The 27,762-nt window shown below is 41.9% G+C and overlaps 1 protein-coding gene, 1 long non-coding RNA gene and 1 other non-coding gene across 5 annotated transcripts in view; 2 read left to right on the top strand and 1 right to left on the bottom strand.

Annotated features, from left to right (window-relative positions):
- UBAP1 (ubiquitin associated protein 1) overlaps positions 1 to 7,639 on the bottom strand; it is a 55,281-nt gene extending 47,642 nt beyond the window's left edge. The window contains exon 1 of one of the 2 annotated variants that reach the window (XM_007100739.3): positions 7,508 to 7,639. The gene's annotated coding sequence lies outside the window, so the exon portion shown is untranslated. Of the gene's footprint in view, positions 1 to 6,970; positions 7,246 to 7,507 lie in introns of those variants that run through there. The other variant, XM_007100740.4, reaches the window with a different exon arrangement.
- Positions 7,640 to 7,809: 170 nt separating this feature from the next.
- LOC114486939 (uncharacterized) lies at positions 7,810 to 17,622 on the top strand. Of its 2 annotated transcripts, none has more exons than XR_008618155.1 (4): positions 7,810 to 7,890; positions 8,377 to 8,526; positions 8,665 to 8,765; positions 16,363 to 17,622. It is a non-coding gene; the product is annotated as an uncharacterized lncRNA (long non-coding RNA). The 2 variants fall into 2 exon arrangements; XR_003681380.2 differs by lacking the exon at positions 7,810 to 7,890 and having other exon boundaries at positions 8,269 to 8,526; positions 16,363 to 16,922; positions 17,303 to 17,622.
- A 5,307-nt stretch (positions 17,623 to 22,929) lies between these two features.
- Positions 22,930 to 23,002, top strand: TRNAR-CCU (transfer RNA arginine (anticodon CCU)). Its single transcript has one exon. It is a non-coding gene; the product is annotated as a tRNA-Arg (tRNA).
- The last annotated feature ends 4,760 nt before the right edge of the window (positions 23,003 to 27,762 follow it).

Below are 27,762 nucleotides of genomic sequence, written 5' to 3'. Positions count from 1 at the left end.
GTCCACACACCTAGAGCCCAGGCTCCACAACGAGAAGCCACCGCAATGAGAACCCTGCGCCCCGCAGCAAAGTGTAGCCCCCACTTGCTGCAACTAGGGAAAGCCCACGCACAGCAACAAAGACCCAACGCAGCCCAAAAATAAAATAAATAAATTTTTTTTAAAAATTACTATTCAAAGTATGGTCCTTGGGCCATCAACATAACCTGGGAGCTTATTAAAAATACACAATTGCAAGCCCACCCAGAACTACTGAATCAGAATCTACATTTTACCACGATCTCCAGGTGATCTACAGGCACAATAAAACTTGACAAGCATTTGTCGAGAACAGTGCTGTCCAAAAGAACTTTCCATAATGATAAAAATGTTTTATATCTGCACTATGTGGCTATCGTATTGGACAGATCAAGAACGTCTCAAACTAGAACTGTGCCTAAATATAATTTCTTACAATACTAAATAAAATAAGCCTCAGTTACCCTAATATGTACACTCTTTCACTAAATTTTACTGCCAGTAATACATACAGACCAAAAACATTTTTTTTTTAAACAGAGACCCAACAACTCAAAAAGCATAGCTTCCTAGAGACATTTGGGGTAAGAACTACATTATTATGGAGTAAGCCATACATTATTACTGACTGCATTATAAAAGGTATAGTTATAAAAGATTCTCATTTAATAATCTACCAATAATTTTGTTTAACATGGGCTCTCAAAGAAGAAACGTTCCATTATCTTAAAATTCTGCTTATATAAAACACCGAGGTCTCTGAATAAGCCAGGTAAGTGAAATATTATTGTAAAAACTATCTACTACAAGGACAAAGTTAGATTCCCTATTAAATTACAAGAACTAGCTAGAATTTCCTGTTTCAGAAAATGGATGGGACAGGATATAAACAATTCAAGACCTTCAGTAATTTTAAAGTATTTCAGAACAAAATTTGTGGTAAGTTGGTTGGTTGATTTCCTATTGCTATTATCACTTGGAAATAGAGTAACCTTTGATGGAAGAAAACTTTTTGAGAATTCACAAGCTACCCCTAAATTCCACTCCATACAGTAATTTGTAATCTAGCTGACATTCGACTTTGAATTCCACCCACAGAAAGGAGTCATTTATCATACATGGTGTGGTATAAGGTATAATCTGCCTGAAGGAGGAAATAGGGAAGTTACTGACCATATCCTTCGCCACTGAACTCTAGAAGGAAATATTAACACTCCCAAACTATAGGAAGATGTCAGGATTAGGAAGATTCCATTCTAACTAATGAAGGAAGAAATGAGGATATGAACCCTGCCTGGGACTAAGACCATGATGATAAGATGCAGCACAAGACAAGCAAAGCCAGTCTGACCTTGAGTCTCCAAAGGGTTATTAAAAGAGGCTGGGGGGCTTCCCTGGTGGCGCAGTGGTTGAGAGTCCACCTGCCGATGCAGGGGACACGGGTTCATGCCCCGGTCCGGGAAGATCCCACATGCCGTGGAGCGGCTGGGCCCGTGAGCCAAGGCCGCTGAGCCTGCGCGTCCGGAGCCTGTGATCCGCAACGGGAGAGACCACAACAGTGAGAGGCCCAGTACGGGGCGGGGGGGGGCGGAGAGGCAGGGAATAGGCCAGCCAGCAGTGACAAACAGCAAAAGATTGGGAGTTAAAGGTAGCTGAAGACTGAGTTTAGCATCAAAATCTCTAACTTTGTTGTTCTATTTATCCATCAAATCTGAAGGTAACTAAAAATTTTCCATTATACTCTTCTATAAACTATGAGGGACATTCTAAAGTATGGTATTTATGCAAGGATTCTCAAAACTCTAGGGACATTATCTTTCACAGATATCAAGGATGTACTGTATATCACTATACAGTATTTGCAGTATAATTAAAGTCTGGTGGATGTTTTATATTTCAACATGGTCTTTGCCATGATCAGAACATCCAACTGCTTAGAAGAACAGTTCCCAAAGTTCATAGTACTCCATAGTCTTCTCATGAAAAAAAGAAAAAAGTTTTTAGAGGCTTTAATACACGACAGAGTAAATCAAATTGCTCAAGATTTTTATAAAAATAACCTAAGAGATAAGGGTTTAATGGTGGATAGGAACCACACAGTCCAAAGAGCTGGGCAGGGAGTTTAAAAAACAAAACAGAAAAACTATATCCTCCCTCACATATGTTCTAGTCAGTTTGCAATGTTCATCATAATTTTTTTTTTTTGGCCACACCACGTGGTTTGCAGGATCTTAGTTCCCTGACCAGGGACTGAACCCACTCCCTTGGCAGTGAAAGCTCGGAGTCCTAACCACTGGACCACTAGGGAATTCCCCATCATAACTTTAAACAGATGTAGTTTCTCCAATACTAAGAAGAGTACTTCATTCTTTTTTTTTTTTTTTTCCGGTACGCGGGCCTCTCACTGTTGTGGCCTCTCCTGTGGTGGAGCACAGGCTCCGGACGCGCAGGCTCAGCGGCCATGGCTCATGGGCCCAGCCGCTCGGCGGCATGTGGGATCTTCCCGGACTGGGGCACGAACCCGCGTCCCCTGCATCGGCAGGCTGACTCTCAACCACTGTGCCACCAGGGAAGCCCCTTCATTCTTTTAAATGTATCTAATGTAATTTAAATACCAGAAACATACGATACTCACCCCTTCCCCCAAAAAACCCAAACCCTCCACACACACAGGAACAAGCTGTTGTTTTGTTTTGTTTTGTTTTTTGGGTTTTTTAAATTTATTTATTTATTTTATTTATTTTTGGCTGCTTTGGGTCGTCGTTGCTGTGTGCGGGCTTCTTCTAGTTGTGGCAAGAGAGGGCTACTCTTTGTTGTGGTGCACGGGCTTCTCATCACAGTGGCTTCTCTTGTTGCAGAGCACGGGCTCTAGGCACGCGGGCTTCAGTAGTTGTGGCTTGCGGGCCCTAAAGCGCAGGCTCAGTAGTTGTGGCTCACAGGCTTGGCTGTTCTGCGGCCTGTGGGATCTTCCCAGACCAGGGCTTGAACCTGTGGCCCCTGCATTGGCAGTCGGATTCTTAACCACTGCACCACCAGGGAAGTCCAAAGTTGTTGTTTAACTATGAAAATTTACATATTTCTCCTTTTTACTTAATGTAATTACATTCCACCTAATTTTATCCTAATTATATAATATGTATTACTTGAAAATAAAAACAAAAAAAACTCTTCCAAAATGTTTCCACATCAGCTCTCTCACAAACCACAATTATTCTTGATAAAGCCCACACTAGACAGGACTAGATATCAAAAAATCCTTCTGAACATACTTTAGTAGAAGTCCTAACTGCTCAGAATGAGTGACTCATGAACTGTCCGCACAAGAAAACTCTCTCACCGTCATACCACATTACTAACATTTTGTAAAATGCACACATCATTCACAAATCTGTTAGTTTCCCAGTTTGGGGAAACATATGTAACCTGTGTATAAGGCACAACTCAAGCTGCTTTTAAAACCCTCTGGCCCAGGACTTCCCTGGCAGCGCAGTGGTTAAGAATCCGCCTGCCAATGCAGGGGACACAGGTTCGATCCCTGGTCCGGGAAGATCCCACATGCTGCGGAGTAACTAGGCCCGTGCGCCACAACTACTGAGCCCGCGCGCCTAAGGCCCGTGCTCTGCAACGAGAAGCAACCAAAATGAGAAGCCCATGCACCCACAACAAAGAGTAGTCCCTGCTCGCCGCAACTACATGTAGCAACGAAGACCCAATGCAGCCAAAAATAAATAAATAAATTTATTTTTTAAAAAAAGTCTGGCCCTGTAACTCCAAAGACAATACAAACACAACTCTTGAGAAGTTGGCCTTTCTACTCAAACAAATATTGGTACTAAATGTCAGATTAGATGCCACGTGACAGATACGTATACTCTTGTATTTATTAAAATAGCATGCCTAGTAGAAGAGGATTTCCTAAATATGATATAAAAAGCATAAAAGACTGAAAAGTTCAGTTCATTAAAATTATGAACTTTTCTCATCAAAAGACTATGAAGAGATAAGACAAGTCACAAATTGGGAGAGGATATTTGCAAACCATCAACTAACAAATAATTATAATACAAAATAATACAAAATAATACAAATAATACAAAATAAAGAACTCTTAAAAATCAATCAGAAAAAGATAAAACTCAAAAATAGGCAGAGAACTTTAATATACACATCACAGAAGCACAAATGGCCAATGAACATACAAAAAGATGCTCAACTTTGGGAAATGGTAATAAAAACACAGTAGATACTATTTCAAACCCAAGAGATTAGAAAAAAATTTAAAACTCTGACAATATTAAGTGTTGGGGAGGAAGTGAAACAACCAAAACACACACACTGCTGGCTCTTGACTCAGTAAACCACAAGATTCACTATTACCATGAGCCAATTCAGTGACTCAAACACTGGAAGTGTTTGGTAAGCATTAAGCAACTGACAATGACCAATCCAAAATTCTGAGAACACATGAGGATTACTGCCAAATACAAATTTTGGCCCTTGCCGAAGCAGGTCCAACCTGACTCAGCAATACAAGTATAAACACTTTTAGTCCCTTATCCAGTTTATCCAGTTTATTTTGTTTGTTTGTTTGTTTGTTTTGTTTTTTTTGTGGTACGCGGACCTCTCGCTGCTGTGGCCTATCCCGTTGCAGAGCACAGGCTCCGGACGCACAGGCCCAGTAGCCATGGCTCACGGGCCCAGCTGCCCCGCGCGGCACGTGGGATCCTCCCGGACCGGGGCATGAACCCGTGTCCCCTGCATCGACAGGCGGACTCCCAACCACTGTGCCACCAGGGAAGCCCTATCCAGTTTATTTTGTTAAGTACAAAATATTCAGCTATTTACTTCCTCCTAGAATACTGATGATATCTTAAGTGACTAAAATTGTAATGAACTATTTATCATTCCAGTTACACTGCTGTTTCAGTGAGAACAAGTAGTTTAAAATGGTATTGCTTTAAAACTCATGCTTATATTTTAAATTTACTTGATAGGAATTGACTGGCCCTGTGGCCATCTAAGTGGGGCAAAATGATGTAACAGATGCAGTAAAGGCATTGAAATTGGACAAATTTAGTAACCTGGTTAAGTTACTCAACTTTTCTAATCCTCAGTTTCCTCAACACCTAAAAAGCATGCCTCTCACGACCTGCTTACCTAAACAAATTGTAAGGATTAAGTGAGATTATGTAAAGTGTTTAACAATGCCTAGCTCATTAATATAGACCCAATTTTAGCACATATCCCTTTGTGAATCTAGCTGCCCTCACCTAAAATTTTTTAAATCTGAAATTATAATTCTCAATTCATAGGAAAATATTATTCTTACATTCAAATTATTTTCCAATATTACAAGAAATTGTGTGCTACAGGTTAGAAGAGCAACACCCTGCTTACATCTTTCTCTGACTGAAAGGCTCTTTCCTATAAGGAATCAGATTCTGAAAAAGAGGATAGATTTTCACTTTATCTTCGTGATACAGATGCAAGGATTCCCATGCTATGTGGGAAACTAAATCCAGTTGATTTCTAAGCTTCAACTCAAGGTTTTCTTGATTCCAAGAAGAAGCTTATTTAATACCTAATTTAAGGTACTGTATGCTACCTTTTGCATTTCTTGAGAAAGACAGTCTAAAGAAAATTACCTGATTAATGATAAACTGATTGTCTGGTTTCGGTTTTGGTTGCTTTGTGGGGAAAATGTTTACACTCAAAATAATCTACATATAAAAAAACCTCAAAACATTCAACAATACAATTAAATAACAGGAAAAATGTATAATACTGACAACTACACTCTGAGGTAATGAAGATACATTTATAATGCTGAAAAAATTCAGAGACAATTTTAGTCACTGAATTAAACTTCAGGAATCCTCATTTTAAATACCTTACCACAGTCAAGTTATCAAAGAAAAGTCACCCAAGATAAAGTGATGTTTGCCAGACTAAGAAATGGGAACTAAAAACTACTGATGAGAATTGTCCACAGACCTAATATTATCATATTAGGATACTGTTACTACTGTCTTCTTCAAAATCAAAAAGAAAAATAAAATCTTTCAGATATACATAAAGTATGTCATGATGAAATAATGAGTCAAATACTAAACAAAAGAAAAATTTAGTAAGTTCTTATATTTACATAATTTTATAAGACTTCCTTAGTCTTCATTTCCAAAAAACACTTTTTCTTCCAATGAGGCTGTGCAGTGATATTCTCACTAGAGAAATATTAATTTTCCCATTTCCATAATTATAATGACTTATTAATGCAACACACACTTGGGAGTCAATAAACGTTGAATAAATAAGTAACAAAGAATGAATAGGATGGATTAGAAACAAAAATTTAATTTATAAAATCCCACTTTAAAAAGTAGGTTAATGCAGGCAATGTAATTCTTTTAGACTTAAGACATTTTACATTCTTTGCTACAAAATAATACAGAAACTTTCAGTTTAACTAGTTTGGGACATTAACTAGAAAGAGCTGTCTAGCACTAAAGACTAAGTGCCCCGTTTTTCACATCATCAAATCTGGCAAAATTCTAAAGAGAAACATCCATCATATCTATCCAAATTCTCAAATTCTATTAGAACTGAGGAAAGAAAGAAGCCCTAGTAAGTGGAGTTAGAACAGAAGCTATTTAATAGATAACTAAATTACCAAATCTGGTTTTGCAACACTCCATGGTGTCTAAAAACTCTCAAAATTTTATTTCAGTTTAATATAAAATGTATTTTTATGCCTAGCCACACTTTTAAGAAACTGTCTGGAAACAAAAACATGGCGACAACACAAAGGTCAGAGATCGCTGATAGAGATCAAATAAATGAACTATAAATTAATGATCCACAAGAAAGATTAGGGGCTGTTTCTGAAGCCCAGGGGGACTGTACAGATAAGTCTCCACCCAAGAAACAAACAAAAGAAACAAGATTAACATACCTGGAGAAGACCAGGCAAGGCCAAATATGTCCCCAAAGATCACTCGCCCCGGATCTGGTCTCCTCCCTTTCCCCCTAACCTCATCGCCTCAGGGAAAACTAAATCTGTATCTCACGTCCCCAGCTTACCCTCAAGTCGTCCCCATCACTAACCTTTACTAAAACCTGGGTCCCTCTCCCCAACATCCTCTAATTCCCACCGAGCTCTCGCTCCAGCCAGATAGATGTCCACTGCGCCTATTTTCCAGTACAGTATTAGTCCCCTTAATCCGAACTCATTTATTTTCCCGCATCCCATCTGCCCTCCGCCCCTTCGCCCCTCACTCCGACCCTTCTCCCAGAATCCTCCCCAAGTCACCCGTCTCTGGCCCCTTCGCCTTCACACCCCCTGAGCTGCCGCTCCTCTCATTCCACTCAGCCTCCAGCTTCCTCCCTATCCCTCCCCCATCCGTCTCCCGGTACCTGCTCCCTCCCCCCACGCCGCCCCTCCCCCCCTCCCCCGCCCCTCTCCCCCTCCCCCAGCGGGAGGCCCCCTCACCTGAACGCTGCCGCCGCTGTCCCAGAAGCCGAAAGGTGCTGCCGCCGACCGGCCTCCCAGGCTCGGTCCCCTCTGAGCTCCTGACGGCCCCTAGGGAGAGCAAAGACCACCACCTCCAACTCTGCCCTCCCCAGGCCAGGCCGTCACCGTAGCCACCACCAGTGCCACAGCCGCCATGTTGAGGCCCCACTTCTCTCCTCCTTCCCCTCACCGCTCCTCCCCTTTGGGCGTCTGACATCATAGCGCCGCGCTCTATCCCTCGAGCCAATGGGAGGAGTCAACGGTGACGTGACTAATCTCCACAAGGGCTGAACATCTGCTAGGTTTCAGAGCGTCGCTGTTGGAACCAGTGAACCCGGCACACCCAAGGGGAGAGAGGAAAGGTGGGGGTCACTGAGAGGGTAATGCGTAAGGGTTGGAGAAGGGGCCCAGGCGGGAGTCCGAGAGACTTGAATCTCAAAGGGAAGCACAAAGTCTTACCAAGGAGACCCACTTGGAAATCAGGATGTCTGGCTTCTGGTCCTGGGTCATGGACTTCGTACAAAGTCATACCCTTTCTGGGCCTCACTTTCCCCATTTACAAATTGTAAGGGAGCACGACCCTATGAGGCCTTACCAGAACAGACCCCCACCCATGTCCTCTGCCTGCCTTTTGTCTGTAGAAAGAAATTTAGTCGAAGAATAAATTTAATCAGAGAACTGAAAAAAAATGCAGAAAGAAAGAAAAACAGTCAAGCAAGACACAATATTAATACTTTAGCCATTAAACAAAGTCAAGGACCTTTAGTTCTTCCTGAAGGACTATAGATAATATTCTGAGCTATGTCCTTTGAGCTGTTTCACAGATACTGAACCCCTGCCCCCACCAGGTGGAAGAAGTTAACTGTAGGTTGCCCACAAGCATGTAGACCCCAGACCAGTTGGAACCAGAAGGTTGATGATGCCGACTCCCGATTACCTCATCACCAACCAATCAGAAGAATGTCCACGAGCTGACCACTCCCTGCTCCTTGAACACTGTAAGACTCCTCACTACCTCCTCCAGGGTGGGACACACAGTCTTGAGGGCATTAGCCCACTGTGACCCCCTTTGCCTGGCAAAGCAATAAAGCTGTTCTTTCCTACTTCACCCAAAACTGTCTCCGTGTTTCTATTAGGCACCAGTGAACAGAGGCCGAATTTCAGCAACACAATGAATGGGTTGAAAGTTGACCTCTAAATCTCCTTCCAGTTCTGACATTCAACGGGTTTAAACCAGGTAATCCAATCCCAAACCTTTACTGCCTTCTATACTTACTGGATGTCTCCTAGAATCAAGTGCATTGAGGTTCATAACTGAATGAGATGAGTCATTGTTCACAAAAGTTCGTAACTGGTGGGAAAAATAGAAGCATAAACAGTAACTCTAGAAAATGTCAGGGTGATGATGGCATCAGTTGCTCTGGAAAAATTGACCTTTGGCTAAAGGATTAGGAGAGATTTACATCTCTATACTTTCTTGGTACTGTACGTAAAGAATGTGTACACTCTGGTGTCTAATTCTCTAGCCCTGTTTTTCTCTCCAGAACTCCAGAGAAGATTAATTGTATTTTGAAGAGTGCAGCAGTTTTAATTCACAATGAGAGAAAGTGGGCATTCCAGAAGGGGGCAGTTAAAATGAACAGAGAGGTTCTTCCCTGGTGATCCAGTGGGTAACACTCTGTGCTCCCAATGCAGGTGTCCAGGGTTCGATCCCTGGTCGGGGAACTAGATCCCACATGCATGCTGCAACTAAGAGTTTGCATGCCGCAACTATGAGCCCGCATGCCGCAACTAAAAAAAAACTCCCACATGCCACCAGGAAGATCCCACGTGCTGCAACAAAGACCCAGCACAGCCAAAATAAATAAATAAATAAAAATACATATTAAGGGACTTCCCTGGTGGCGCAGTGGTTAAGAATCCACATGCCAATGCAGGGGACATGGGTTTGAGCCCTGGTCCAGGAAGATCCCACATGCCGCAGAGCAACTAAGCCTGTGTGCCGCAACTACTGAGCCTACGCTCTACAGCCCATGAGCCACAACTACTGAAGCCCATGCACCACAACTACTGAAGCCCACACGCCTAGAGCCCATGCTCCTCAACAAGAGAAGCCACCACAATGAGAAGCCCGCGCACCGCAACAAAGAGTAGCCCCTGCTCCTGCAACTAGAGAAAGGCCGCACACAGCAATGAAGACCAAATGTAGCCATAAATAAATAAATAAATAGATAGATAGATAAAACATTTTAAAAATATATGTTAAAAAAATAAACTGAACAGAGAATAGCAAACATCACTTTTGGACTACTTGCCTATTTAATTCAACAGATAATGGGCAGCCACAGAAGGTTTGTGGAGAGAGCAGTAATCTGAGCAAATCTCTTCATCAGGAGAATTAAAATGGTGGCAGTGAATAAAATGGATTGGAGACTACCTTGTAGACTTCTACACTGAGTAAAAGACTTACACCTGAACTAAAGCATAGACAGTGGGAATGGAGACTAGGAGACAGCTGGAGCAAGACTTAGGAAATGGACTCAACAAGATTGAGAGACCTGCTATATGGAAGGAGAAATCACGAAGAAGAAAGAGCCAAGTTTTAGAGGTGTCTTATTAACAGAAATAAGGCCTAAGGTTTACTGAAGTACTAAGGGAGATAATAACGAGTCTAGCTGGCCAAACTGAGATTAAGATGATGGCAGATTTTCTGCAGAGATGCTTAGGAGGAAATGTGAGCTTGGAAATCAGGAAAGAGATAAGGAGTACACAGGTATAGAATAGTGGTACTCCTTGAACAAATAAATTTGTCATTCATTTATCCAGCAAGTATTAATTGAGTGCCTGCAGTTTACCAGACACTGTTCTATGTACTAGGGATACAACAGTATATAAAAATACACCCCCCCCCGAAAAAAAAAACCTGCTCTCACAAATCTTACATTCTAGAGGAAAATAATAATAGTGCTGACAGGTTTTACAAAGAAGAATAAAGCAAGGAAAGGAAATAGAAAGTATCCAGAGTTGAAATTTATAAAGGATGGCCAGGGAAAGATGACATCTGAGAAAAGACCTGAAGGAAGTGAGGACATGAGTCATGACATGAATCTTTCATTCATTTAGCCATCCAACATGGACTAAATCCTACTATGTGCCAGGCACCATAAGTCTATAAAGATGCTCCAAAGAAGGTTAAGTAAGGAAATCAGACAGGTGTACAAATAATGATAGTACCTGGCAGAAAATCACCTGAGTTTCCTAGGTAGCACTTTTCCTGCCTGAGGAGTAAAGAGGAGAGAGAATTCAGGCAGACTTGAGAAATCAAAGAAGACTTCATGGAGAGCTGAAGCAGTTAAGTTAGGCCTTAACAGACAGGTAGAACAAAGGGTGCCCAAATCAATGAGAACAAAGCAGTTTGAGCAAAGGCATGGATGCAGGAAAGTTCCAGGAAATTCAGATTTAATAAGTAGAGCAAAGGGTATATGTAGGAGAGCAGAGGGAGATAAGGCTGGAGAGACAAGGGGGACGAGGCTTGGCTTGGGTTTAACAATTCTAAAGCTGTAAATAAAATTACTGACATCTTTCCTCCTGGGAAATTCAAGAGAAAAGTCTGGATGAGTCCTTACAATCTTGGAGGTCAGGTTGAAACCCTCTGCCCTTCCCCAGAAGCTCAAGGACTCTGGGTGACCTCTGGAGTTCCTTCTGATTGTAAGACCTATGTGATGACCATCATATGAAGGTGCAATTATCCTGATGACCATGAATGGATAAAGATGATTTCAAATTCCAAAAGGATGAAAATATAAACACACACACACATTCTAAAATATTAGAAGAGAATATAGAAAAATATTTTTTGAATCATGCGTTGGGAAGAACTTTTCTAATCATGACACCAAATTCAGAAGGCATAAAGGAAATGATTGACAGATTTGATAATGGCAAAAGACCGCCTACACAAAGTGAAAAGATAAACTGGCAGAAAATATCTGTGACCTATATAATAGGAAAAGGGTTAATTTTCCCCACATACATAGGGTCCCTACAAATCAGTAAGAAAAATAGAATGATTCAATAGAAAAATATGGGTGTAACTTGTTAAGAGGCAATCTCTAAAGAAGAAACACAAATAGCTAGTGAACATATGAAAAGATGGCCCATATCACTGATTTTTTTTTTTAGTTTGAAATAGGTTATATGCCATTTATCTGTTTTTTTAATTAATTAACTTATTTATTAGTTTTGGCTGTGTTGGGTCTTCGTTGCTGTGCGCAGGCTTTCTCTAGTTGCGGCGAACAGGGGCTACTGTTTGATGCGGTGCACGGGCTTCTCAATGCAGTGCCTTCTCTTGTTGAGGAGCACGGGCTCTAGGCATGCGGGCTTCAGTAATTGTGGTGCACGGACTTAGTTGCTCTGAGGCATGTGGGATCTTCCCAGACCAGGGCTCGAACCCGTGTCCCCTGCATTGGCAGGTGGATTCTTTTTTTTTTTTTTTTTTAATTTATTTTTGGCTCTGTTGGGTCTTCGTTGCTGTGCACGGGCTTTCTCTAGTTGCAGTGAGCGGGGGCTACTCTTCATTGCGGTGCGCGGGCTTCTCATTGTCGTTGCTTCTCTTGTTGTGGCACACGGGCTCTAGGCGTGCAGGCTTCAGTATTTGTGGCACGTGGGCTCAGTATTTGTGGCTCGCGGGCTCTAGAGCTCAGGCTCAGTAGTTGTGGCGCACGGGCTTAGTTGCTCCGCGGTATGTGGGATCTTCACGGGCCAGGGCTGGAACCCGTGTCCCCTGCATTGGCAGGTGGATTCTTAACCACTGCACCACCAGGGAAGTCCCATTTATCCGTTCATTAAAAGTTTTTGGCTCTTCACTTGTTGGCAAACTATGGTCATGGGCCAAATCTAGCTCTACTGCTTGCTTTATTTCCCCCAGGTTTATTGAGCTATAGTCGACATACAGCACTGTATAAGTTTAAGGTGTACAGCGTAATGATTTGACTTACATATATAATGAACTGATTATCACAAATTTAGTGAACATCCATCACGTCATATAGATATAAAATTTAAGAAATAGAAAAAAAAGTGTGTGTGATGAGAGCTCTTAGAACTGACTCTACACAACTTTCACATACAACATACAGCAGTGTTCATTATATTCATCATGTTGTACATTACATCCTAGTACTTATTTACATTATACCTGGAAGTTTGTACCTTTTGACCGCCTTCATCCAGTTCCCCCTTCCCACACCCTCACCTATGGTAGCCACAAATCTCTTTTTCTATGAGTTTGTTTTTGAAGTATATTTCACCTACAACTCTATGTTAGTTCCTGTTACACAACATAGGATTTGGCATTTCTATACATTTCAAAACGATCACCACAGTAAGTCTAGTTACAATATGTTATCTTACAAAGATATTACATAGTTATTGACTATATTCCCCACACTGTACATTTCATCCCCATAACTCATTTATTTTGCAGCTGGAAGTTTGTACCTCTTAATCTCCCTCACCTGCTTATTTCCTCCCCCTACTCTCCTCCCCTCTAGCAACCATCTATTTGTTCTCTGTGTCTATAACTCTGTTTCTGTATCACTGGTCATTTTTAAAATGAAACACAAGGCCCCATGTTTCACCTAACAGATTGGCAACAGCTAAAAGGATTAATTACATCCAAAGCTGGCATGGATGGAGAAATAAGCATTCTTATACACTTTTTTTTTGGTATCTTTAAAAAATTTTTTATACAGTTTCTAAAGGTTACTTCCCGTTTACAGTTATTACAAAATATTGGCTATATTCCATCTGTTGTACAATACATCCTTGAGCCTGTCTTATATCAAGTAGTTTGTGTACTTCCCACTGCCTCACCCCATGTTGCCCCTCCCCCATTCCCCACTGGTAACCACTAGTTTTATCTCTATATCCATGTCTGCTTCTTTTATGTTATATTCACTGTATTTTTTAGATTCCATATGTAAATGATATCATAAAGTATTTATCTTTCTCTGTTTGACTTATTTCACTTAGCATTAGGTCCTCCAAGTCCATCAATGTTGCTGCAAATGGCAAAATTTCATTCTTTTTTATGGCTGAATAGCATTCCACGTGTATATATACCACATCTTCTTTAACCATTCATCTGTTGATGGACACTTAGGTTGTTTTCATGACAATTTACTAATTGGAAATAGTGTTGCCACGAACATTGGGGTGCATGTATCCTTTCAAATTGGTGTTTTCATTTTTTTCTGATATATACCCAAGAGTGGAATTGCTGGGTCATATGATAGTTCCATTTTTAGTTTTTTGAGAAACCTCCATGCTGTTTTCCATAGTGGCTACACCAATTTACATTCCCACCAACAGAGTACAAGTGTTCTCTACATCCTCACAAACATTTATTTGTGTTCTTTTTAAAAAATATTTATTTATTTATTTAGTTGCACTGGGTCTTAGTTGCAGCAGGCGGGCTCTTTAGTTGCGGCTTGCCAGCTCCTCAGTTTTAGCACGTGGGGTCCTTAGTTGTGGCAAGAGAACTCTTAGTTGAGGCATGCATGTGGGATCTAGTTCCGTGACCAGAAATCGAACCCGGGCCCCCTGCATTGGGAGCACAGAGTCTTAACCACTGTGCCACCAGGGAAGTCCCATTTGTGTTCTTTTTGATGATAGCCATTCTGATATGTGTGAGGTGATATTTAACTGTGGATTTGATTTGCATCTCCCTGATGATTAACGATGGTGAGTATATACTCTTGATGACAGTATAAATTGGTGAAAAATTTTTGTAGAGCAATTTGGCAGTGACTATCACAATATATTGTGGAATAAAAAAAGCAAATTAAAGAACAATGCATATTGTATTCCATTTTGAAAAATTAAAAGTACATATAGATATTAAAATGCATAGATAGGGACTTCCCTGGTAGCGCAGTGGTTAAGAATCCGCCTGCCGATGCAGGGAACACGGGTTCGAGCCCTGGTCCGTGAAGATCCCACATGCCGCGAAGCAACTAAGCCCATGTGCCACAACTACTGAGCCTGTGCTCTAGAGCCCGCGAGCCACAACTACTGAGCCTGTGTGCCACAACTACTGAAGCCCACGTGCCTAGAGCCCATGCTCCGCAACAAGAGAAGCCACTGAAATGAGAAGCCCACGCACCACAACGAAGAGTAGCCCCCACTCGCCACAACTAGAGAAAGCCTGCACACACCAACAAAGGCCCAACGCCAAAAATAAATAAATAAATAAAATGCATAGATAAAAACCTGAAAGGATACACACCGAACTATCAACTGTGTCTCTGGAGGGAGCAGGACTTGGCTGGAGGTGTATGGGCAGCAGGACCTGGAAGGAAAGAAGTAGGGAAGTAGAAACCGTGTAGAAGACAGCAGGCCCTGCTGGAAAATGCTCCCACAGTTATAAGAAAGAGGAATAACCACCCTGACTTCTCCCTTCCTCCCTCTCCTGTCAGTGCCTAGCTGGCAGTGAATCTAGTGAATCTAGCTAGTATCCAGTCGGCAAAGGAGCTGGGAAATGTAGTTTTCAGGAGAAAAACAGAGAATTGGTTTGAGAATGACAATGTAATGACCAACTTCAAAAAGTTATTGTGTAGTTCACAGAATCAGTAAGAGAGATGGATGTGAAAAACAGGAGAAAACCTAGTAAAAACACAGCAGAAGGTATGGGAAGAGTCATTATGTAAAAGAGTAAAAGTAAATAGTAATAGTAAAATATAATTAATTAATTTTATTTTAAAAATCTTAATGGTAAAAAAAAAAATCTTAATGGTATAGGTAGACTGTCCTGGCACTGAGCTAAAAGAGTCTGTCCCTAGTAATCATTTAGCTAATACACTGATGTCAACTATAAACCAAACCCTGCGCTGCAATGGGAACAAAGATTAAATAAGACCAGGTTTCAGTCATCAAGAATCTTTGGGAAATTCCCTGGTGGTCCAGTGGTTAGGACTCAGCGCTTTCACTACTGTGGCCCCGGTTCAATCCCTGGTTGGGGAACTAAGATCCTGCAAGCCACGTGCCCAAAAAAAAAAAAATTTTTTTGGAGGAAGACAAACATGTAGACAGACAACTACAACAGAGTTAATTTCAGCAAGCTCAGGGACAAGGCCGACAACTAAACTCAACTGTGCCTTTGTGTAAGATGGAAAAAGTCACCCTCTCCGAGTGGATGCAATGCCAAGGTTTAAAATTTGGCAGGCTGAATGCAGCTGAATTTCAGCTCTCTGGATCTTCAGCCAGGTACTTCTGTACAGAGGACAAAATGCACATCCATGCGTAGCTACCTGGCTTGAGGAGGTAGATATAGGCACCTATGAAGGAGAGTAGAGGTAGCCTATATGGATGTGCACCTGTGCAACAGGAAGCTCTGGGAGCCCCGCCTCCTGGCCCAGAACATCATTAGAAACCTCAATGATTTTGTTTTTGGTGCTGCTAACTGTGACAAGGATTTGGCAAAGCAAACCTCCAGAAATTTGTAAAGGCTCCTTTGGAAGGCAAAATTGACAGATGGTGTTTACAGCTTTGCTTTGGTTCTTCCATCAGAGTGAATGCCAGATGTTTTCTTTGGTTTCCAAGATAGTGTGTGAGATCTAAAAGGCTCCTTTGCCCAAAGATTATGAAACATCAGTACACACAGTTAAGTGTGAGTATGTGGGCAAGTGCCCAAGGTCGGCAAAATTTGATTTGCTGCTGTGTGAATCCAAGGTTTGGTGTTATCATTCTAGTCTCTAAGTCATGTAACAAAATCAGTGAAACTGAGCGGTGGGGCTCCCAGGCACAGAGGCCCTTTTGTCCCCTGTTTCTTGTAGGCAAGACTCCAGCCTCCACGACCTTCCCTGGATTCCTGAGGGCAGATTCGAAAAGTTGCTAATCAAGGGAGGAGCAGCCAAGAAACCACCTGAGGCAAGATTAAAGGGACCAGAGAAACTCATCAAGATTAGCAGACCTGACCACCTGAGATGAGATTAAGGTCATGCAAACCCTGCTCACGCCCTAATCTTGTCAGAGACCCCACCTTTGAACCATTGTCATAAAACCCTCATCACATCCTCCCGGGTTGGGACACATGGTTTTTTGAGGCAGAAGTCCAGTGTGTCTTCCTTTGCCTGGCAAAGCAATAAAGCTATCCTTCTCTACTTCACCCAAAACCCTGTCTGGGACTTCCCTGGCCATCCAGTGGTTAAGACGCTGTGCTTCTAATGCAGGGGGCGCAGCTTCCATCCCTGGTTTGGGAACTAAGATCCCACATGCCATGCAGCGCGGCCAAAAAAAAAAAAACAAACAGAAGAAAACTGTCTCCAAGATTTGATTTGGCACCGGTGTACAAAGAGGCAGAGCTTTCGGTAACATCAGAGTCCTTTAATAGAGGGTAAGTTGGACAGATCCATGTGAGACAATGTTATGCAGCCATCGAAAAGGATGTTATAAAAGACAGAATTATAGATGAAGTAAGATCAGTGGTTGCCACGGCTTGGAGAAGGGGGATGAGTAGGGGAAATACGTAGCATTATTAGGCCCGTGTCTGTATGATACTGTAATGGTGAATACATGACATGGATTTGTCAAAATCCACAGAACTGTACAAAGAATAAACCTTAATGTAAACTATGGACTTTAGCCAGTAACAGTGCTTCAATACTGATTAACTAATTGTAACAGATGTACCACGCTAATGCTGTGTGTTAATATTGATAGTAGGGGATGGCTTCCCTGGTGGCACGGTGGTTAAGAATCCGCCTGCCAATGCAGGGGACATGGGTTCGAGCCCTGGTCCAGGAAGATCCTACATGCCGCGGAGCAACTAAGCCCATGTGCCACTACTGAGCCTGCGCTCTAGAGCCCTCAAGCCACAACTACTGAAGCCCGTGTGCCTAGAGCCCGTGCTCCGCAACGAGAAGCCCCTGCAATAAGTCCGCGCGCTGCAAGGAAGAGTAGCCCCCGCTCACCACAACTAAAGAACGCCTGCACGCAGCAACAAAGACCCAACACAGCAGAAAATTAATTAATTAATTAATTTAAAAAAATTGATAGTAGGGGAAATAATAGTGGGGCTGGGGGAATATGGGAACGCTGCACTATCTACTCAATTTGTTTCTGTAAATCTAAAACTGTTCTAAAAAATAAAGTCTAAAAAAGGATGTTACAGAGTATGTAAATATGAAAAGATTATTCTAAAACATTACTAAGTTAAAAAAGAGCTACTAGCAATGTATACAATATGGTCTCATTTTTTTGGTAACATTATACACACATGCACAATATAATTTTGAATCTGAAATTCTGAAAGGACATATGCCAAAATATTTACAGTGGTTAAATCAGTGGGAAGATTATGGGTAATTTCTAATTTCTTTTTGTTTGCTTATTTTAAAATGCTTTTGAACATTTTTTATTACACAAAACGCAGGAATACTTTCCCATTGTAAATGGTTCAAAGAATAGGAAGTATATTTTAGGACTGTTTTGGTGTGCTCCCCAGTTCTCCACCCTTCAAAACTGAAACATTCATTCCCCCGGCTGCTAGCAGTGTTAATGACTGATAGTTTGCAGTTAAGCTCCCAATACAACCTTACCTGAGGTTCATTTAAAATCATGCCTTCTTCCCCAGGGCAGCCCACATTCAAAGACTGATTGGTGCAAGGGTCTCGTAATAAAGGCCTCATTACTCTGCCTTCAAATGTTGCAGGAAGGGGGATCCCTTCCAGGGCCCGAGAGTGGGGTCTTGTCTAACACTCAGAAATGAATTGTCTGAGGAGACACACGTGCTGACAAAGCAAGAGACTTTACTGGGAAGGGGCGCCTGGGCAGAGAGCAGCAGGGGAAGGGAAACCAGGAGGACTGTTCTGCCACATGGCTCACAGTCTTGCGTTTTATGGTGATGGATTAGTTTCCCGCTTGTCTCTGGCCAATCATTCTGTCTCAGGGTCCTTCCTGGTGGTGCGGGCAGCCGCTCAGCCAAGACGGATTCCAGCGAGGCGGATTCTGGGATGTTGGTAGGCCATGTGGACGGGCATCGGCTTTCTCCTTTTGACTTTCCAGAATTCTTCCGATTGGTGGTGGCTTGTTAGTTCCATGTTCCTTACCAGGATCTCCTGTCGTAAAATAACTCATGCAAACTGCTACTGTCTTTGCCTGGCCAGGGAAGGCGTTTCAGTCAGTGTTTCCCCTAACAAAAACAGGGACAATTCCACAGAGCCATCGTAGCTCCAGTGCTCTGCCTGGAATAGACTGAAACTTTCTTGTGAATACATTGCAGCCTAACTTCTGCCCAGCCTTGCTTCCTTCACTCTCCCACAATGAACCCAAGAGCTTTCTCCAATAAACTTCCAAGATTCAAATTTCTGCTTCCTGGGGAACCTGATTGACAATAATTGGTGCCAGGAGTGAGCCAAGAAAGCAAACTCTAAAATGGGATTTCAGAGATGGATCACTCACCAGCCTGTTGGCAATCAGGATTCCATCACTAGTGGTAGGTGGAGCATTGTGTAGCCTGTGGTAGTAACGCAATTGTTAAAATTTTCACCAACAGTGGGGCTTCCCTGGTGGCGCGGTGGTTAAGAATCCACCTGCCAATGCAGCAGACACGGGTTTGAGCTGTGGTCGGGGAAGATCCCACATGCCACGGAGCAGCTAGGCCCATGTGCCACAACTACTGAGCCTGTAAGCCACAACTACTGAGCCCACATGCCGCAACTACTGAAGCCCGCATGCCTAGAGCCTGTGCTCTGCAACAAGAGAAGCCACCGCAATGAGAAGACTACGCACCACAACAAAGAGTAGCCCCCGCTCGTCACAACTAGAGAAAGCCCGCACGCAGCAATGAAGACCCAATGCAGCCAAAAATAAAATAATTAAAAAAAATTTTTCACCAATAGTAAATTGGAATGTTTTTGCCTGAGGAAAGGAATACATGGGGGGGGTGGGGGAGAACAATGTACCAGGCATTTGAGAAGTAATAGGATGTTTGTCACTGAGAGTAATAAATACTTTGGAGAAAGACTATAAAGGTTAAGTGTGAAAGTCAAAGGGTCTTCTTGGCCACCTATAAAGAGACTATCATCTCCTGTAGCCAGAGGGCAGAAAAACTTGAGGATCAGGATCAGGATCAGGCCCAGGACTTAATTACAAGATTTTCAGGAATTCCAGAGAATTGAAATCTCAACCATGGCAAATTGGCTACACCCAGGTTAGAGTCCTGATGGAGGAGTGGAAATCGGAGGCATAAGATGGTAAAATCTAATTGCCTGTACTTCTTGAACCTCCAGTTACCCCTGTACCTCTGGGCCTTTATAAGTTACCCACTCCTTAAAGATTAGTTCTCCCCATTGCTTGAAAATGATGCAGAAATCTCTGCCTTACTACAAATGTGCCTCCCCATCTGGATCTACCCCAACATCCCAACCTGGCCATTAGACCAATAACTGGGATTAAGTAACAACACAAATATCCAGGACCTGACAAGGGAGTAAAGGGACTATACCTAAAAGAACTGGAGAACATAACCAATATGATCTGACAGAAGCCAGGAGAATATAAATGGAAATGCGTTTTGAGAATTCTGAGGCTGCATCTACGCTGGGAGAAGTTGAACCTAAAATTAGATGAGGGAGAGGTTATCAATATGGGAGCATTTCCTAGGACACAGGCTTTAACACCCTGACAAGGACTCTAAGAGACTGTGCTAACATGTTGCTAGGAAGGTTCTTGCAGAAAGCTATGTATATGAAGTAGAAATGTCAGAACCGCTATGGGAGATGGTGCAAGTAGGGATCAAAGGCTCAGAGAAGAGGAAAGTTGAAGTGGATATAGCATGTAAAAACCAGAAAACTCACCGAATGACCATTCCACAGGAGGACCCTGAGGAATGCTCTGGGGAAAGGGGCATTGGTATCACTGAGAAGCTTAGTGGCAGCTACTTCTGCATTTTCAGAACAGGGCTCCTTGGTAGCAATAAGTTCCAAGACCAACCATAATGATCAAAACGTGGGCTGTGGCCCAATTCCTGGAAATCCCCACCCCTTCCTAAAATAGCTGGAATACTCCTCCCACTCATTAGCCTATGAAATTACCCACCTCTATAAAAACTGACAACCCCATACCCTGGTGCCTTTCTCACCTTCTGAGATGGCCCACAGTCTGTTGTGGAGTGTCTTTTTCTCTAAATAAATACACTTCTTACCTACCACTTTGTCTCTCACGGAATTCTTTCTGCAATGAGACATCAAGAACCTGAGCTTCACTAAGTCCTGAAACCAGGTGTGTGGTCTCAGTTGGAAGACTATGGGTTTTGGCCAGGTTCGAGTCCTGGCACATGGGTTCAAGTCCCAATCTGAGGTGCACAGTTTCATCAGAATCCCAAAATAATAAGAGGCCAGATGGCAGGACTTAACCATCCGAAGCACCATGGAAAAGGAGAACCAGAAATATACATAGTGGCCCCATTGAATCTGATGCTGAATACACACTAAGCTGCATGTGACTAGGGTGAAACTCCGTAAGGCTAGATAAATACCTTGTCAAAGATAAAGCCAGATGCTAGCTAAAGTGGTAAGGACAAATTTTCATCTGTAACATACTGTTGCAACAGGGAAGAGAGTCCAGCATGAACCAAGCTTAACTTTGATTGATACAGGGGTGACTGGGAGAGAATGAGGGAGTAGGCGGGGAGAAAGGTAGAGGCCTGAAAAGACTAAGGGAATTGAAAAATTACAGAGGCCTGGTCAGGGTAAATGCCAGTTAAGTCAGCTGTGTCTGTTAGCTGGCAATTATCTAAGTCTATCCGTCCACAGAGCCTGGGAGAGCCTTATCTATCCTGATGATTACATTTCAAAGGAATAGTTTTCAGTCCTTGAGAAAGACACTTTGGGGTTATAGAGATATAGGTATATCTCAAAAGGACAGAAGAAAGACTCATAATTGTAAGCGCTTTTTAGTACATGTGTTAGGGGAAACACTAACTGAAACCGCCCTCCCTGGCCAGGCAAGATAGTAGCCACTTGCATGAGTTATCTTAGAATAGGAGGTGCTGGTAAGGAACGCGGAACTAACAAGCCACCACCAATCGGAAGAATTCTGGAAAGTCAAAAGGAGAGAGGAGACGCCAGTCCACATGTTCTACCAACCTCCCAGATTCCTCCTCGCTGGAATCTGTCTTGGCTGAGCGGCTGCCCGCACCACCAGGAAGGACCCTGAGACAGAATGATTGGCCAGAGACAAGCGGGAAACTAATCCCATCACCATAAAACGCAAGACTGCGAGCCAAGACTGGCAGAGCAGTCCTCCTGGTTTCCCTTCCCCTGCTGCTCTCTGCCCGGGCGCCCCTTCCCAGTAAAGTCTCTTGCTTTGTCAGCACGTGTGTCTCCTCAGACAATTCATTTCTGAGTGTTAGATGAGAGCCCACTCTCGGGCCCTGGAAGGGATCCCCTTTCCTGAAACACATGCTCTAAGAAAGAGTGGTCAGGGGCCTATTGTCAGGTGTTGGATAAAACAAATTCCTTTGGTAACTTTGAGCTTTCTCAGGCACTTTAAGGAGAATTATTCTAAGGATGCACCCTTGAGCTGTTAGAAACAATGTTAGTGTTTGTGTAAGACTTTTAAAGTGGGGGAAGGCGACTGAACAAAATAATTTGTGCTGAGAGTCTATAGATTTTATAGGCCAAAATTGAGTCCATGAATAAGAGGGCTCAGAGGAGCCTGGCTAGAGTTTAATCAAAGAGAGTCTTTGTCAGACTATAAGAGAACAGTTGGCTGAACAAGTCCCAGAGCTCACACAGGGCTGAAGGAAGTTCAGTTTCCAACCAGAGAGGAGAGAACCCATTGAAAACCTGGGTAATTTAGTAGAGAGCCCCAGAGGATCTCACCTTAAAGTGGGACTGAACAAGCCCTAGAGCAAAAGCTGCTCTAGACCTTTCCCAACAAATGTTAAAAATAAGCCTTGAAAGGATCAAGCTTATCTGAAAGTAATTTAACAGCAAGCCAAAACAAGAGTCAATGCTATATAAAGGGGAAAAAAAAAAAAATCCAGACTCTCAACAATGTAACATTCACAATCTCTGGCATGAAATTTTTAAAAATGCAAGACATGCAAGGAAGCAGAAAAATGTGACCCAGAACCAGGAGAAAAAAAATCAGCCATTAGTCCAATCAAAAAGACGTCCCTGGGGCTTCCCTGGTGGCGCAGTGGTGGGGAGTCCGCCTGCCGATGCAGAGGACGCGGGTTCGTGCCCCGGTCCGGGAGGATCCCACATGCCGCAGAGCAGCTGGGCCCGTGAGCCATGGCCGCTGAGCCTGCGCGTCCGGAGCCTGTGCTCCGCAACGGGAGAGGCCACAACAGTGAGAGGCCCGCGTACCACAAAAAAAAAAAAAAAAAAAAGACGTCCCTGGTGGTCCAGTGGGTAAGACTCCGCACTCCTAATGCAGGAGGCCCGGGTTCAATCCCTGGTCGGGGAACTAGATCCCACATACATGCTGCAACTAGTCCACATGCCGCAACAAATAAGCCCGCATGCTGCAACTAAAAGATCCTGTGTGCCGCAATGAAGACCCAGCGCAGCCAAAATAAATAAATAAATAAAATAAATATGTTTTAAAAAATGGGCTGGGACTTCCCTGGCAGTCCAGTGGTTGGGACTCTGCGCTTCCACTGCAGGGGGCGTGGGTTCGATCCCTGGTTGGGGAACTGAGATCTTGTGTGCCATGCGGTGCGTGTGGCCAAAAAAAAAAAAAACGGGCAGAAGGCCTAAATAGACATTTCTCCAAAGAAGATATACAGATGGCCAACAGGCACATGAAAAGATGCTCAACGCCACTAATTATTAGAGAAATACAAATTAAAACTACAATGAGATTGGGACTTCCCTGGTGGTGCAGTGGTTAAGAATCCACCTGCCAATGCAGGGGACACGGGTTCAAGCCCTGGTCTGGGAAGATCCCACATACCACGGAGCAACAAAGCTCGTGCACCACAACTGCTGAACCTGTGATCTAGAGCCTGTGAGCCACAACTACTGAGCCCACATGCCACAACTACTGAAGCCCACGCACCTAGAGCCCGTGCTCTGCAACAAGAGAAGCCAACACAATGGGAAGCCCACGCACCACAACGAAGAGTGACCCCTGCTCGTCACAACTAGAGAAAAGCCCACGTGCAGCAACAAAGACCCAGCACAGCCAAAAAAAAAAAAAGAGAAACTACAATGAGATACCACCTCACACCAATCAGAATGGCCATCATTGAAAAGTCTATAATAACAAATGCTGGAGAGGGTGTGGAGAAAAGGGAACCCTTCCACACTGTTGGTGGGAATGTAAGTTGGTGCAGCCACTATGGAAAACAGTATGGTGGTTCCTCAAAAAACTGAAATAAAGTTGCCATATGACCCAGCAATCCCACTCCTGGGCATATATCTGGACAAAACTATAATTTCAAAAGATAACTGCACCCCTGTGTTCACAGCAACACTGTTCACAATAGCCAAGATGTGAAAAAAAACCTAAATGTCCATTGATAGATGAATGGAGAAAGAAGATGTGGTACATATATACAACAGAATACTACTCAGCCATAAAAAAGAATGAAATAATGCCATTTGCTGCAACATGGATGGACCTAGAGATTATCATACTAAATGAAGTAAGTCAGAAAGAGAAAGACAAATACCATATGATATCACCTGTATGCAGAATCTAAAATATGACACAAATGAACTTATGTACGAAACAGAAACAGACTCACAGACACATAGAACAGACTTGTGGTTGCCAAGGGGGAGGGGAGGGGAGAGAAGGGTGGAGTAGGAAAATGGGGTTAGCAGATGCAAACTAGTATGTATAGAATGGATAAAAAAACAAGGTCTTACTGTATAGCACAGGGAACTATATTCAATATCCTGTGATAAATCATAATGGAAAAGAATATAAAAAATGTATATATATGTATAACTGAATCACTTTGCTGTACAGCAGAAATTAAACAACATGGTAAATCAACTATACTTCAATTTAAAAAATCAATCATTAGAAACAGAGATGATGGAATTAACAGGCAAGAACTTTAAAAGAATTATTATAAATATTTTAAATATGCTCAAACATAGAAAAGTTTGAACATAATGGAGAGAGATGGAAGACATAAAAGAAAAACAAAATGTTCTAGACATGAAAACTACAATATTCAAAAAGAAAATTTTAACTGGATGATCTTAATAGCAGATTAGATACCGTAAAAAGGAGAGATTAGTGAAATTGAATTCATAGCAATAGAAACTATACAGAATAAAATACAAGGAAAAAAAAAGACTAGAAAAAAAAAAAGAACAGTCTCACTGCTCTGTGAGACAATATCTAGTGTTCTAACATATGTGTTATTGGAGTCCCAGAAGGAGGAGTTGGGGAATTTTTTTGAATATATAATGTCCACATTTTCTCAATTTTTCTGAAAAACCATTTATGTACAGATCTAGAAAGTTCAATAAATCCTAATCAGGATAAAGACAAACCACACCAAAGTATATTACTGAAAAACAGTAATATAGACAAAAATCTTAAAGGCAATCGGAAAAAAAAAGAAAGAAAGAACAGAAAAGAAAAAGAAAATCCACAGGAATAAATATAAGAAAGGTCAAAGACTTCTCATCTGAAATTATGCAAGCCAGACAATGGAATGATGTTGATGAAGCATTTAGTGGCAACCCATAATTCTCTACTCACAAAAAATATCCATCAAAAATGAAGGAAAGGGATTTCCCTGGTGGTCCAGTGGTTAAGATTCTGCGCTCCCAATGCAGGGGGCCCAGGTTCAATCCCTGGTCAGGGAACTGGATCCCGCATGCTGCAACTAAAAGATCCTGCCCACCGCAACTAAAAGATCCCGCCCACCACAACTAAGACATGGCATAGCCAAATAAATAAATAATTTTTATTTTAATGAAGTAAAAATAGCACACTGAAAAATGATTATACATATAATGGAATATTATCAGCCTTAAAAGGCAATTCTGGGAATTGTCTGGCAGTCCAGTGGTTAGAATTCTGTGCTTTCACTGCCAAGGGCCCAGGTTCAATCCCTGTTCAGGGAACTAAGATCCCACAAGTCGCACAGTGCAGCCAAAAAAAAAAAAGGGATATTCTGACACATGCTAAAGCATGGATAAACCTTGAAGACACTATGGTAAGTAAAATAAGCCAGTCACAAAAGGACAAACATTTTATGATTCCACTTACATGAAGTATCTAGAATAGTCAAATTCATAGAGACAGAAAGTAGAATGATGGTTGCCAGGGGCTGGCAGGAATGAGGGAATGGAGTTTCAGTTTTGCAAGATGAAAAAGTTCTGGAAACTGGTTATACAACAACATGAGTATACATAACACTACTGAACTGTACAATTAAAAATGGTTAAGATAGTAAGTTTTATGTTATGTGTATTTTACCTACTTAAAAATTTAAAATTTTCAGCACAACATTGTAAATCAACCATACTCCAATAAAAATTAATTTTAAAAAATTTAAAAATTTTAAATGGTTAAGATGATCAATTTTATGTTATCTGTGTTTTCCAAAATTTTTTTAATTTAAAAATTAATTTTAAAAATGAAGGAAAAATAAAGACTTTTTTAAAACAAACAGAAGCTGAGAGATTTCACCCTCATATACTGTTGGTGGGACTGTAAATTGGTGCAGTCACTGTGGAACAGTATGGAGATTCCTCAAAAAATTAAGACTAGAACTACTATATGATACAGCAATTCCACTTCTGAGTATTTAGCTGAAGAACACAAAAACAATAATTTGAAAAGATATTGCACCCCTGTGTTCATTGCAGTATTATTTACAATAGCCAAGATATGGAAACAACCACAAGTGTCCATTGATGGATGAATGGATAAAGAAGATGTGGAATACTACCCAGCCATAAAAATAAATGAAATCCTGCCATTTGCAGCAACATGGATGGATCCTGAAGGTATTATGCTAATTAAGATAAATCAGAAGGTGAAAGACAAATACCATATGATTGCACTTACCTGTGGAATCTAAAAAAAAAAAAACCAAACAGAACAAAATAAAACAAAAACGAACTCATAGATACAGAGATCAGATTGCTGGATACCAGAGAGGATGGGGTTGGAGAGTGGGCTAAAAGGAGGAAGGTGGTTAACTGTATGATGATGGATGGTAATAGGCTTAGTGGTATATACAGGTGTTGAACTGTGATGCTATACACTTGAAACGTATATTAAAAAAAAAACCTGAGAAATTTTATCACCTTCAGATCTATAATACCAAAAATGTTAAAGAAAGTTCTTTGGATAGAAGTATGATGATACCAGATGGAAATTTAGATCTATATAAAGGGAAAAAGAGAGCCAGAAATGGTAAATATGTACATACAAACAAAAGATATCTCATTTAAAAATATATTTGAGATAATTGACTCTTTAAATAAAAAATATAGGAATGTATTTTGTAGTTTATAACATATATAGAATAAAATATATTACAATAACAATACAGAGAACAAGAGGAGAAAAAGGAAGGAGGAGGAGGGAGCAGGAAGAGCAAGAGGAAGAGAAGAGGAGAGACAAAGAACACACAGGACAAACAGAAGACAAATTGCAGTACGGTATGTTTAAACCATATCAGTACTTACATTAAATATAAATGATCTAGAGGTTCCACTTCTGGCATGAGAGCATGAGGATCTCAGTGGAAGCTGGTGAAAATTATTTTTTTTTAATTAAAGTATTTGGATATGGCCCTAAGAGCATAAAGCAAATGAAGAAACATTTATTCAAAAAAATCTACTAAAACTCAGTAAGAGCTGTCACAGTCTGTGGTGTTTGAACCAAGAACCTCACTCTCTGTCCCCTTCCTCCCAACTCAGTGAGACAGAAACTCTACTCCAGACTGTACAGTCGAGAACCCAAGGCTCCCTCAGCCCCCAGGTTCTCAGTCAGAGGGCTATTTCTTGGAAGGGACAATACATCAGCGTTTCTCATTCTGCCCCCAGCTACCTGTTGCTGAGGCTATATTCTGGGTGAGGGCAGCCAAGAGGTGTGGGATTCCTTTATTATCCCCAGCCCCCACTCATTGCACATGGTGCAGATGGGAATACTGATTGCTCTTGTGGCTCATGGGCAGGGGTCTCAGGCAGAGAGACAAGCCAAGGAGACCCAGGCCTGCTTCTTCCCTCATCCACAGAGTACTC

Source organism: Physeter macrocephalus, chromosome 9 (genome assembly GCF_002837175.3).
Source record: "Physeter macrocephalus isolate SW-GA chromosome 9, ASM283717v5, whole genome shotgun sequence".
In the NCBI taxonomy this organism is placed as follows: Eukaryota; Metazoa; Chordata; class Mammalia; order Artiodactyla; family Physeteridae; genus Physeter; species Physeter macrocephalus.
This window is presented reverse-complemented; position numbering and strand designations above follow the sequence as displayed.